Source organism: Mus caroli, unplaced genomic scaffold, assembly GCF_978045245.1.
Source record: "Mus caroli unplaced genomic scaffold, Mus_caroli_1 scaffold_8, whole genome shotgun sequence".
NCBI classification, from domain to species: domain Eukaryota; kingdom Metazoa; phylum Chordata; class Mammalia; order Rodentia; family Muridae; genus Mus; species Mus caroli.
In genome coordinates this window covers 108,017,084-108,031,182 of record NW_028227263.1, presented here as the reverse complement: position 1 = coordinate 108,031,182, position 14,099 = coordinate 108,017,084, and the positions used below count along the sequence as shown (strand labels likewise).

Below are 14,099 nucleotides of genomic sequence, written 5' to 3'. Positions count from 1 at the left end.
TGGGTCTTTTTGTGGTTTAGGTATCAGAGTAATTGTGGCTTCATAGAATGAGTTGGGTAGAGTACCTTCTGTTTCTATTTTGTGGAATAGTTTGTGAAGAACTGGGATTAGATCTTCTTTGAAGGTCTGATAGAACTCTGCACTAAACCCATCTGGTCCTGGGCTTTTTTTAGTTGGGAGACTATTAATGACTGCTTCTATTTCTTTGGGGGATATAGGGCTGTTTAGATCATTAACCTGATCTTGATTCAACTTTGGTACCTGGTATCTGTCTAGGAACTTCTCCATTTCATCCAGGTTCTCCAGTTTTGTTGAGTATAGCCTTTGGTAGAAGAATCTGATGGTGTTTTGGATGTCTTCAGGATCTGTTGTTATGTCTCCTTTTTCATTTCTGATTTTGTTAATTAGGATGCTTTCCCTGTGCCCTCTAGTGAGTCTGGCTAAGGGTTTATCTATCTTGTTGATTTTCTCAAAGAACCAGCTCCTTGATTGGTTGATTCTTTGAATAGTTCTTCTTGTTTCCACTTGGTTGATTTCGCCCCTGACTTTGATTATTTCCTGCTGTCTACTCCTCTTGGGTGAATTTGCTTCCTTTTGTTCTAGTGCTTTTAGGTATGTTGTCAAGCTGCTAATGTGTGCTCTCTCTAGTTTCCTTTTGGAGGCACTCAGAGCTATGAGTTTTCCTCTTAGAAATGCTTTCATTGCGTCCCATAAGTTTGGGTATGTTGTGGCTTCATTTTCATTGAACTCTAAAAAGTCCTTAATTTCTTTCTTTATTCCTTCCTTGACCAAGGTATCATTGAGAAGAGTGTTGTTCAGTTTCCACGTGTAGGTTGGCTTTCTATTATTTATTTTGTTATTGAAGATCAGCCTTAGTCCATGGTGATCTGATAGAATGCATGGGACAATTTCAATATTTTTGTATCTGTTGAGGCCTGTTTTGTGACCAATTATGTGGTCAATTTTGGAGAAGGTACCATGAGGTGCTGAGAAGAAGGTATATCCTTTTGTTTTAGGATAGAATGTTCTGTAGATATCTGCCAGATCCATTTGATTCATAATTTCTGTTAGTTTCACTGTGTCCCTGTTTAGTTTCTGTTTCCATGATCTGTCCATTAGTGAAAGTGGTGTGTTGAAGTCTCCCACTATTATTGTATGAGGTGCAATGTGTGCTTTGAGATTTACTAAAGTTTCTTTAATGAATGTGGCTGCCTTTGTATTTGGAGCATAGATATTCAAGATTGATAGTTCCTCTTGGAGGATTTTACCTTTGATGAGTATGAAGTGTCCCTCCCTGTCTTTTTTAATGACTTTGGGTTGGAAGTCAATCTTATCAGATATTAGAATGGCTACTCCAGCTTGTTTCTTCATACCATTTGCTTGGAAGATGGTTTTCCAGCCTTTCATTCTGAGGTAGTGTCTATCTTTTTCTCTGAGATGAGTTTCCTGTAAGCAGCAAAATGTTGGGTCTTGTTTGTGTAGCCAGTTTGTTAGTCTATGTCTTTTTATCGGGGAGTTGAGTCCATTGATATTAAGAGATATTAAGGAAAAGTAATTGTTGTTTCCTGTTATTTTTGTTGTTAAAGTTGGCATTCTGTTCTTGTGGCTGTCTTCTTTTAGGTGAATTATGTTTTTGATATACTAGTTGATTTGGTTTTCAAGAGTTTATTGAGTATTTTTGCATCAATGTTTATAAGGGAAATTGGTCTGAAATTCTTTCTCTTTTGAATCCTTTCTGGCAAAGATCTTTCTAGTTTCTTTATGAATGCACTCACACTATGATCTTTCCTCTTAGCAGTGCTTTCATTGTTTCCAGTACATATGTTGTGCCTTCATTTTCATCCAATATTAGAAAGTCTTTAATTTGTTTCTTTCTTCCTTTCTGGCCCAGTAGTCATTCATTGAGTAGCCAATTGTTTGGTTTTCAAGAGTTCGTAGGCTTTCTCTTTTCTCTATTGTTGAAGTTCAGTTTTAATTAATGGTGATCATATAAGATGCAAGGAGTTGTTTCAAATGTCTTGTATCTAATGAGGCTTGCTTTGTGATATGGTCAGTTTTGGACCTTGAACCCCACACAGGTCTCATTCTCCTTACCTCTCCTACCCAGTTCTCTATATCTTTCCTAAGAGAATTTTCAGCATCCTTACTCGATCGAGCCTTCCTCCTTGTTTATTGTTGCAACCGACCAGCAGCTCGCAAAGAACTGTTCAACTGAGATGGCAACTCGGGCTGCAAGAGAGGAACTTGACGGGGTGGAAGAAAGAACGGAGCCAAGTCAAAATCACTCTGATCAAAGCTCAATTTTACTTGTTCCGGCACTCAGTTATGAAGGAAGGGGGAGGGTACCCAATTCCAGCCAAATAATCTCGGGGTCCAGTAGCAGGGTGAGCATGTGTGTGGCTCCAAACAGCAAACAGGCACGGTCCAGCAGTGGGCGTGGCAGAATGAATGAGCAGGAAGTTCCACCCCTGAGCAAGCAGGTTTCAGGCTGGGGGACGGGAGACTACAGTTTATCTATTTTTGAATCTGTGGACTGTAATGGAGGTATCCTGTATTTATGGGTCATATCCATTTATAAGTGAGTGGATGTCCTTTTGGGTCTGGGTTACCTCATTCACAATATTTTCTAGTTCCATTTGTCAGCAAAATTCATGATGTCCTTGTTCTTATTGGTTTAGTGGTATTCCATTGTATAAATAAACCACATTTTCTGTATCCATTCTTCAGTTGAGGGACATGTGGTGTAATGTAGAATCTCAGGGTCATTTGATTAATATTTCCCTGATGACTAAGGACTTTGAACATTTCAAATATCTAGCATAGCTTTGGGTATATGCCAGTGTTCCCTGTGATTCTCAGATTACAGTAGGGTGTGGGGTTTTATTGTTTTTTGTTTTTTGTGTTTTGTTTTCTCAGAGTAACAGTGACACCACAGATGGCATGCTTACTAGTTTTTTTCTTTTTAAGAAGGAGAGATTCTAACTTTGTCATCCTCAGAAAACCACATGAAAAAAGATGCCTACGAGAGTTTTTGTGATTGTTGTTTATGATAGTAAAGTACTGAAGGATGTAGTTGACAGTGATAGACTGAGCAATTGAGGTGTGTACTGACTTATTTGGTCAATTATGTTCATCACAAGAGTGCACAGTCAGCAAGCTGGGGCCAGAGGATAGAGAGGTTGAGGCCTTCTTAGCATACACATAGAGACCTTGTCTGAATAAGCAGACAAGTAAAGGGTTTCAAAAATCAGAGTTACCTAGCAGAAGGGTGCCCAGAATCTCTATATTTTAAATTTTTAGTTTATGTTCATTGGTGTTTTGCCTGCAGTTATATCAATGTGAGGTGTCAAGAAGCCCTGGAAGGGGAGTTACAGGCAGATGTGAACTGCCATGTGGGTGGTGGGAGATAGAACACAGGTCCTCTGGAAGAGTAGCAGTAGCAGGTGCTCTTCCACAGTGAGTCCTTCCAGCCCCAAGAATATATATATATACACATATATATGTATATGTGTATATATATACACACATATATATATTAGATTTCTTTAACAGTACCTCTCCCTTTCTTCCCCTCCCCCCCCAACCTCTGTGTGTAATGAATTATCCATAGACGTCAAAAGAGAACTTCATTGAGCCTGAAGTTATTGGTAGTTAGGAGCCACCTAGTGTGGGAGCTGGAACCTTTGGAAATGCAACAGGCGCTCTTGATACCTGAGCCATCTCCCTAGCTCCCAGAATCTGTTTCTTTTTTAGTCATATCACTTTTTTCATTTATTTAGTTATTCACTTTACATCCTGTCTGCTGCTCCCCCTCTCCTTTACCAGTCCCACCCTCATATATCCCTCTCCCATCACCCTGTCTTCCTCTCAGCAGAGGCAAAGCCCCTCCCCACCCTCTTACCCTGCCTGCCCTGGGACATCAAGCCACAGCAGGACCAAGTGTATTCCCTCCCACTAAGGCCCAGCCAGGCAGTCCAGCTAAGGAACGGGTGGTGGTGGGGGGGGGGATTCCAGTGGCAGGCAACAGAGTCAGAGACAGTCTCCACACCAATTGCTAGGGGACCCACATGAAGACCAAGCTACACAACTGCTACAATTTTGTAGGGGGCCTACGTCCAGCCCCTGTGTGTTCTTTTGTTGGTTTAGTCTCTGTCAGTCCCCGTGGGCCCAGGTTAGTTAACTCTGTTGGTATTTTTGTGGTGTCCTTGACCCCTCTATCTTGCTCAAGCCCATTCACAACTTCTCCACAAGACTCCCTAAGCTCTGCCTGATGTTTGACTATGGGTTTCTACATCTGTTTTCATCCACTGATGTATGAAGTCTCTTACGAAGCAGTTATGCTAGGTTCCCGTCCACAAGCATAGCAGAGTATCATTAATGATGTTGGGGGTTGACTTTCTCACATGGAATGGGTCTCAGGTTGAGCCAGCCAATGGTTGGCCATTCCCTCATTCTCTTCTCCATCTTTATCCCTGCACATCTTGTAGGTAGTACAATTTTGGGTTCAAGGTTTTGTGATTGTATTGGAGTCCCCCACTCTCCACTGGAAGTCCTGCCTGTCTATGGGATGTGGGCACTTCAGTCTCCCTATAACTAACTAATAGGAGTCTCAGCTAGAGTCAACCTCATAGACTCCCTGGAGTCTCTCTTTTCCCATGTCTCCAGATAGTCCCACAGATGTCCCTCATCAATATCTGTTCTCTCTCCTGGCCCTCTCCCTCTCCATTCCCATATCTTATCCCCATCCCTATTCCCCTGCACACTCCCCTCCTACCCAATCTCCTCCCTCCATCCACATCTGAATCCTATTTTAATTCCACTTTTGAGTGAGATTCCACATCCTCCCTTGGGTCCTTCTTATTTCCAAGTTTCTCTGGTTCTGTGAATTTTAGCACGATTATCCTGTACTTTGTGGCTAATATTTACTTAGAAGTGAGTACATACCATGTATATCATTCTGTCTCTGGGTTACCTCATTCAGGATGGTAGTTCCCAGTTCTATCCATTTACCTGCAACTTTCATGATGTCTTTGTTTTTAATAGCTGAGTAGTATTTCATTGTGTAAGTGTACCACATTTTCTTTATTCATTCTTCATTTGAGGGACATCTAGGTCGTTCCCCATGTCTGGTTGTATGAGTTAAGTTGCTATGAGCATAGGTGAGCAAGTGTCCGTGTGATAGAGTGGAGCATCGTTTTGGTATGTGCCCAGGAGTAGTAAAGTTGGGTCTTGAGGTTAGAACTATTCCCAATTTACTGAGAAACCAACAAATTGTTTTCCCTAGTGTTTGTACTAGTTTTCACTCTCACCAGCAATGAATGAGTGTTCCCCTTGTTCTACATCCTTGAGAGCATGTGTTGTCACTCGAGTCAGAATGGTTTTGATTTGCAGCTGATGACTAAGGACACTGAAAGTTTCTTTAAGTGCTTCTTGGCCATTGGAGATTTCTTTGTTGAGAAGCCTACAGAAAGGGAAAAGATCTTTACCAACCCAATATATGAGAGAGGAATATATCTATATATCTATATATCTCCTTTATATATATATCTAAAATATGTAAAGAACTCAAGAAAGTAGACACTAATAAACCAAGCAAACCAATTATAAAATCAGGCAGGTAAGGAAACAATGTTTTAAAGAATATTCTCAGGTGAGGTGTGGGGTCCCATTACAGGTTAGGTAGTCACAATTTATAGGATGATTATAAAAATATTAGTAAAGGATCTCAAATTTGAATAGAAAAATATGCAAATACATTAAAAGCTTTTACAAATGGGTGGGGAAATAATTTTGTTTTGCTTATTTAAAAAACTTTTTGAGGACAATTACACCTTAATTTTTTTATAGCAATCAACAGTAAACTTCACATCATGAAGTGCATGTATTTTTCTATAAGTGAATCTGAAAGTTCTTTGATAATTTGAATAACAATGACACAGTGGTGACTCCACCTATGTCTAGCAACTTATCTAGGGAAAACTTGAAGTAGCATTTGGTGAGATGGCTCAGCAGGTAATGGTGTTTGCCACCCAAATTTGACCACCTGAATTTCATCACCTAGTTCCACTGTGACAGAGAAGGGCTGACTTTAGACAGTTGAACTGAGACCTCCAGACTCATGCTGTAGCATGTGTGTGCCGGCATTCACACATGCATGCCTACTCCAGTCACTAGCAGTATGCTTCTAGATCTAACATGTTGCTACATTTGTGCAAGTTCTCTCCCTTTACTATGTGTGTCCCTGATACTGAACCCTTGTCATCAGGCCTCGGGGCAAGTGCATTTACCCACTGTTTTAGTTAGGGTTTCTGTGCTGTGATGAAACACCATGACCAAACACGACATAGGGAGAAAGGTATTTCTTTCTTTTTTTTTAAGATTTATTTAATATTATACATAAGTACACTGCAGCTGTCTTCAGATGTGCCAGAAAAGGGCATCAGATCTCATTATGGGTGGTTGTGAGCCACCATGTGGTTGCTGGGATTTGAACTCAGGACCTTCGGAAGAGTGGTCAAGTGCTCCTATCCGCTGAGCTATCTCACCAGCCCGAAAAAGGGATTTATTACTCTTAAGTATCCTGAGTCACAGTTCATGCAAGGAGTCAATGCATGGTCTGAAAACAGGGAAGGAATCTGGAGGCAAGAGCTGATGCAGAGACCACTGCTTTCTTAGCCTACTTTCTATTCTTATTAAAGTTTTATTTATATATATTTTTTATATTTGAGTGCTTTTTTTAACAAAAGATTTGTTCATTTTATGTATGTTAGGTACACTGTCAGTCTCTTCAGACACACCAGAAGAGGGCATCAGATCCAATTACAGATTGTTGTGGGCCACCATATGGCTGAGATCTTAGGTCAGGACCTCTGGAAGAGCAGCCAGTGCTCTCAACTGCTGAGCATTCTCTCCAGCCAAGTTCAGCCTGTTTTCTTATAGACCCTAGGTCCACCTGCCCAAGGACTGGACCATCTATAATGGACTGGGCCCTCCCATATCAATCACTAACTAAGAAAATGCCCTGCAGGTTTTCCTTCAGTTGGATCTTCTGGAGGCATTTACTCAATTGAGACTCCCTGCTCTCAGATGACTTCAGCTTGCTTCAAGTTTATACAAAACTAGCACGCCCACCCACTGAAGCTTTTTGCTAGCCACTTAGTTTTTACTGCTGAGACACCATACCTGGCAGAGACAAGTGAGGAAAGGAATATTTTGGCTGGTGTTCAGAGATCTGCAGTGTATAGCAGCAGGCAGGCACCTCTGAGTTGAGTTGGTGGTAGCTTGGGGTGTGGCAGTGGGTGCTCATATCATGGCTGACCAGGAAAAACAGAATGGGGAGAACCATGTCTGGACTATAACCTTAAAGGCTACTCCTAATTATCAACTTCTGTCAGGGAGGACACTTCCTAAGTGTCCATAGTATTCCCAAATAGCATCACCAGCTAGGGAACAATTGTTCAAAACAGCAGCCTCTTGGAGACATTGCAGATTCAAACCATGTGTTCCATAAGTGAGTGAGGTCCATTTATCTAATGACTCCTAATGTCACTATTGACAGTCTGCATTACTTTCAGTAGCCCACTTTTCACTTTTGGACAAGAACAATCCATTTCTTCTGGATTCCTAGTCAAGACTTTAAAAAAAATCAGGATTTAAAAGAAATTATCTCCAAGCATGCAATAATAATCAGAATGCCTTGTTATCATGAGAATTATAATCTAGTAAGTTTTACTCCTCTTTTATTTCACTGGTTATATGAAATATGGATATACACAGATGCATACTCACTCGTGCCTCAGCCTGCCTAGTGACAGGCAATAGATCATCACCACCATACCCCATTCTGTTTCTTTTGAATGGTTGTATGTATGTATGTGTGTTTCTCTCTCTCTCTCTCTCTCTCTCTCTCTCTCTCTCTGTGTGTGTGTGTGTGTGTGTGTGTGTGTGTGTGTGTGTGTGTGTGTGTGAGTGAGAGAGAGAGAGAGAGAGAGAGAGAGAGAGAGAGAGAGAGAGAGAGGCCTTTTTGTGCTTCATTCAAGAAAGCCTTGTGTGTAACAGCTTGAGAACAACAGCATGTGAGTATTTCTCATTCAGAATGTATGGAACAAGAAGAGTCTCACACTTTGGAGTTTTCTAGATGCTTGGAATATCAGCATGGATTTTTTGATTGGACAATCCTAATCTGAAACCTTAAAGCTGGAAATTGGTATGAAATATAAAGGTTTTTCAAGATATTTTAGACTCTGGGTTACTTTGTATGATGGTCTGGATATTCTGTGCTTGCTCCATAGGTTGGCTTGGAGTACTCAGAGACAACACTGCTTGACAGAAGATACCCTACTTTCCTAATGTCCTCAAAAGTACAAGCTCAAGAGTATGAACTTCCTGGAGCTGCTTTGCACTTGATGCAATCCTAGCCTCAGTAGATAGGCCTGGTAAGTGGAGCTAGAGGTCTCGGGTGGAGAAGAACATGGACTCGTGATGCAAGCATTCCTCAGGTTGGTTGAATATTTGTTTTGTTTGTGTGTATGCACGTGTGTGTGTTCAACATGCCATGTATGTGGAGGTCAGAAGACAACAGTAGCTACATCATGGAAATTATGTGAGTTTAGAATACTGAACTCAGGTTGTCAGGCTTTAGAGCCAGCTCCTTGACTCACTGATCCATTTTGCTGGCCCCATTCTTCGACTTAATAGTGTTTCCTGAAGCCACAAGAAAATCAAGAGACTATCACCCAACCTTAAATCCCTCCCTATGTGTTGTTATGTTCCACAATGGAGGGGATAGATCCCAGGTTTACCACTTACTGTTCAACAGTTCTACTGTGGTACTTGCCCCAGCTCAACACTGGGCATTTTTTCTAGGTAACCCCTTTCCCACATTGAATAAGCAGATACGTTGTCAGTAGAAATTGCAGGCCCGAACACATGTACACCCACATGCTCCAGAGGTGGCACCATAGTTTAATACTTGGAATTGTCAACAGTAAAGACCTTGACACACACATCAACTCAACATCAGTTTTTCAATTACAATCCTGAACCTTTCAACCTATGAAAATTACTCTTGAAGGCTATCTTCACCCTGTGCTCTATACAGTAACACTTTCATAAATTTTCTTTTCCAGGACAGGGGCTCTGTACCTCTGGATGTCCTGGAACTCATTATGTAGACTAGGCTGCTCTTGACCTCCAAGAGTTATGTCTGCCTCTAACTTTTGAGTGCTGGGATTAAAGATGTGAACCACAATCCGGGTTTTCAGTAGGTTCTTTAGGATAACTGAATTGTCTTGCTGTGGGCTGACCTCATTGAGGAATGTTTTGGTAAATCTTCAAACACAATCAGCCCGTGCAATAAAACACTACTTGATTAATATGAGTTCAAGCTGTACACATAGATTGGGCAGATCTATCACTATACTACTATATTACCCAGGTATGTGTTTTACAGCACAATGCCTACATGAGAGTAACAATATTAATCCCAATTTTTATGTCAATAAATTAATAATATTGAAAACCTTATTTGTGTCAAATAAATTCTATACTAGTGGAAAGAGATTATAAACTTTCTATCAATTATAAAGATTTCTACCAATGTAAGATATAGGTATGTAATGTTTTAAGAGTAAATTTGATAACCTATCACTATTTTTCTATTTCTCTAACTATGACATTACTGTATTCCTCTTTTCTCTTATATCCACTTCCTCTTTACCTGAGAAGGAAGGATAAAGAAGAGGAAAGGAAAGGTAGAAATCCCTGATTTTAAGCTCTCTAGTTCCCTCCCTGTCCAAATCTACATTTATAAAGTACCACTTAAAAGGACAACATATCTATAATTCATAAAATAAGCAGAACCATGCACCACAACATGAGGAACTGGGACTTCAATCTTCTTCTGTCTGCTTCCAGCTGAATTGGGAAGAAGAATCTTTTTCTGGGGGCTCAAAGGGAAATAGGAAAGTTGGCTTTGTCAAAGGAGAGCTGGCATCATTTGTCTTCCACTTTCTCTGTGCTGAGAAAGTTCATTGCTTAGCTGGCATCCTGACTATGACATTTTGAAAGGCTGGATAGGCAAGCTAGCTGCTTTAGAAAAGTTCTGGAAGCAAGTCTTTAAAAGAAGCAGCTTTGATGTGGTTGAGGTAGAATCAAACACGAAGAGAGAATGGAAGGTCCCAGAATCTCAGCATCCAGGAGAGTGAATCTTTGCAGGGCTGTCTTTCTCTTCTTTCATCCTGAGTATACAAAACTTACAATCAACATATAGTTCTGTAAAGACATTCACATGGAGTGTGCAGGGTGCACAGACAGATTGGTTAATGATGATCAATAAAGATGACTGCCTTTCTTCAGGTTAGTTTGATCACATAATATAAACTGCAATATAACTTTGTATATATGCTATCTCAAAGTATGGTATGTAAGAACAAGTCATGAGAAATTTGTACCCAATAAGCGTTAATGTCTGTGTATAGACATTTTAGTCTTAGCCAGACTTAGTTCCAGAGCTGTCTCCGTATACAGAGACATAAATATCACCACATATATTGTTGTGATTTTGTTGATTGTTGTTTGTCTTAGTCTCCCTTTTCTTCTCCATCACTGAGGTCTTCAGGAGGTCTCTTTTTGTCATGTCTGATTTTTATTAACTTGGAAGGAACTCATAGCTTTTCTTTTCCTGTGGAAAAATAGGAATAACCCACCCCCTAGTGTAACAATTTTCCATTTTCCATTCTGATACCATAATATCCTTAATTTAAACAGTCTGGTTTAGTTCGGTGGTTTTTTTTTTCCCACAATGCAATGTCAGCAGCTGTGGTTTTGTTCATTAGCACTTAAAATTTTTAAGGATAATGAAGCACTCTGTAATCTATCTTTGGGTTTTTGGTTTTTTTTTTTTTTTTGTCGCCTTTTGCCTGTTGTTGCTCTACATTCCCTGGTCAGACATTGGCCTTTACCATATGTTTGACATATTCCAGAAGGCCTGGCCCCCTTTTGGAATTACTTTGGTTTTTCCTGCAGTTATTTCTGAGATGACCGTGCTCACCACAATTAAAACATTTGAGATCTTGGGTCACCTCTAGGTGTCTAGTGGCAGCTTCTCCTATTACTGTCATATCAGGAGAGCAAGATCCAGTATCAGCTGTATATCTAACCCACTGGTCTATTGATGCTGACCTTGCCCTCAGTGGTCTGATTCCTTCCTTGCTTTCACCATTTGCATCTTCAGAGGCTATAGATATGGTTATTGCCTTTCTTGCTGCTGAATCTGATACATTCCTTTCCACAGCTGAGGCTAGTCCTCATAAAAAGTCAGGGAAGGTTTCTTTTGGACCTTGCAAGACTTGAGTAAATGAATCAAGTCTTTTCCCAGATTCTGTGACTCTGTCCCTGGCCTTTAAGGCTGACAACAGACACAATGCCAGAGTTTCTTCATCATTTCAGCCTGCACCTCTGCCTCCACAAAGCGACCTTCACCGAGTAGCTGGTCTGTGGAAATCTCTCTATTTTGTCATGCTACCTTCCTCACCTCTTCTCTCCACCATGAGAACCATTGTAAATGTGTGGCAGTTTCTAGTATTGCTCTTGCCATATCTTTCCAGTCTTGGGTGATTATAGTATTTTTAATAGCAAAAGAAGTCAGGGTTTGTTTTACAGATGGCAAATGCATTCCAAAATTAGTGACACTTTCCTTAAATGTCCTCAGTTCTAACACACCCACAGGTTGCCATTCAAATTCCTGATAACCCTGTGGCTGATCATCTGGAGGTTGTTGTTGTACATGAACTGGATAGACTAAAGTTTGCTTTCTAACAGCCTTTGGTTGGCTTTCTCTAATTTTATCTTCTGTTTCCACCTGAGTATTTTCCTTAATTGAAATTTTAAATTCCTTCCTTAAGGTCTGTGCCCATGCTTCATAGCTCTCCTTTTGTCTCCTCAAGTTCCTTGAGCTCCGTTATTCTTTGTTCAAGGTTCTGCCTCCACATTTCGATTTTTTCTTAATATTGCAATTCTGATACTCTGCTGTCCACTTTATTTTGATTGATTAATTTTAAAAGGTTGTTCTCCAAGTCTTGCCTCCAATCCTCATTATCTTCCCTTTGCTTCTCAGTCTGATCTGTGAACTATTGTATCTTTGGTTCTAGCATCTTTTCCAGCTCCTGTCTCCCATCTTCATCTTCATCTTTCGGTCTCTTATTCTGATCCATAATTTTCCGTGTCTTCAACTCTAGTGTTTCTTCTAGGCCATGTTGCCAAGTCTTGCATTTCTCTTTCTGTTGTTCATGCTGCTCTATAATTTCCTGTGTTTTCTGTTCTAGGCCCTGCTTCCAGAATCTTACTTCTCCTTAAGTTGTCATTCCTGTCCCAGTGGTCACTGAGTAGAAAGTTGTTCAGTTTCCATTTTTTAGGCTGTCTGTTGTTTCTTTTCTTGTTGAAATCCACCTTAAATCCATGGTGATCTAATATGATATAAGGGATTATTTCAATATTCTTTATCTGTTGACAAAGGTTTGCTTTATGACTAACTATGTTGTCAGTTTTGGAGAAGGATCCATGAGGTGCTGAGAATAAGGTACATTGTTTTGTACTGGGGTAAAATGTTCTATAAATATCTGTTATGTCCACATGATTCATAAATTTTTAGCTTCATTATTCTCTGTTGACTTTGTTTTCCTGATAACCTTTTAATTGTTAAGAGTGGGGTGTGGAAGTCCCTCACTATTATTGTGTGGTGGTGTGATTTAAGCTTTAGCAATGTTTCCTTTATGACTGTAAATGCCCTTACATTTGGGGCATGTATTTTCAGAAATGGATTTTTTCGATGAGTATGAAGCATCCTTCCCTGCATCTTTTGATTAATTTTGATTGAAAATCTACTTTATCAGATGCTAGAATGGCTCTCCAGATCATTTCTTGGGTCTGTTTGATTGAAAAATTTTTTCCAACCCTTTACACTGAGGTAATGTCCATCTTTGTTGCTAAGGCCTGTTTCTTTTATACAACAGAATGGTGGATCCTGTCTATGCATCCACTCTGTTAGCCTGTTTCTTTCTATGGGGGAATCAGTTCCATTGATGTTGAGGGATATTAATAATCAATGATTGCTTCTTCATGTTATTTTGGTGCTGGTTGTTGTAGTGTCTATCTCTTTCCCTGTCACTCTCTGTGTGTCTCTGTCACTCTCTCTGTCTCTCTCTGTCTCTCTCTGTCTCTCTCTCTCTCTCTCTCTCTCTCTCTCTCTCTCTCTCTCTCTCTCTCTCTGTGTGTGTGTGTGTGTGTGTGTGTGAGAGAGAGAGAGAGAGAGAGAGAGAGAGAGAGAGAGAGAGAAAGAGAGAGAGATTTTCCTCTTTTGGTTTTACTGGTTTGAATTGTCTACCACAAGTTTGGGGATGGTATGTCTTCATTTTTTCTTCCTTGAATTCTAATAACCCTTTAATGTCTTTCTTTGTAGCCTGTGCCCTGGAAAGCTCTCCATCTAACTCTAACTGCTCTTGGGGGTTGGGGGCAATTGGCACAGATCCAACAACACAGACTCCAGGAGAAGATGAGAAATGCTGCACCAAGCTCATCTGAGCACTGCTGTAAGCTCCTTTAGTACCCTCCACCCATGCCCATTTGGTCCCAAGAAAGTATTAGTTCAAAACAGCAGTACCTGATTGCCTGACATTTTTGTACTAGCAGTGTTTACTCTCTCAGGTAGTCCTTAATTGGGTCCTCCTGCAGGAATGCTGGTGCCACAGGCAGTTCTCAATTAGGTCCTCCTGCAGGAGATGGCTTTTGCAGCTGCATGGACCCCAGCATTTACATAGAGGCAGTCTTGCCATTCCTGATACATATCACCCTTTTGTTTTTTTTGTTTTTGTTTTTGTTTTTTTTTTTAATTTTTAATATTTTTTTATTACGTATTTTCCTCAATTACATTTCCAATGCTATCCCAAAGTCCCCCATACCTTTCCCCCCCCCCACTTCCCTACCCACCCATTCCCATTCTTTTTTTTTTTAATTAGGTATTTTCCTCAATTACATTTCCAATGTTATCCAAAAAGTCCCCAATACACTCCCCCCCCAGTCCCCCACCCACCCACACCCACCCC

The 14,099-nt window shown here is 40.4% G+C and overlaps 1 pseudogene; it reads right to left on the bottom strand.

Moving 5' to 3' along the window:
• The window catches only part of LOC147003313 (uncharacterized), a 169,623-nt pseudogene extending 155,951 nt beyond the window's left edge, over window positions 1–13,672 (bottom strand).
• Window positions 13,673–14,099: the final 427 nt, after the last annotated feature.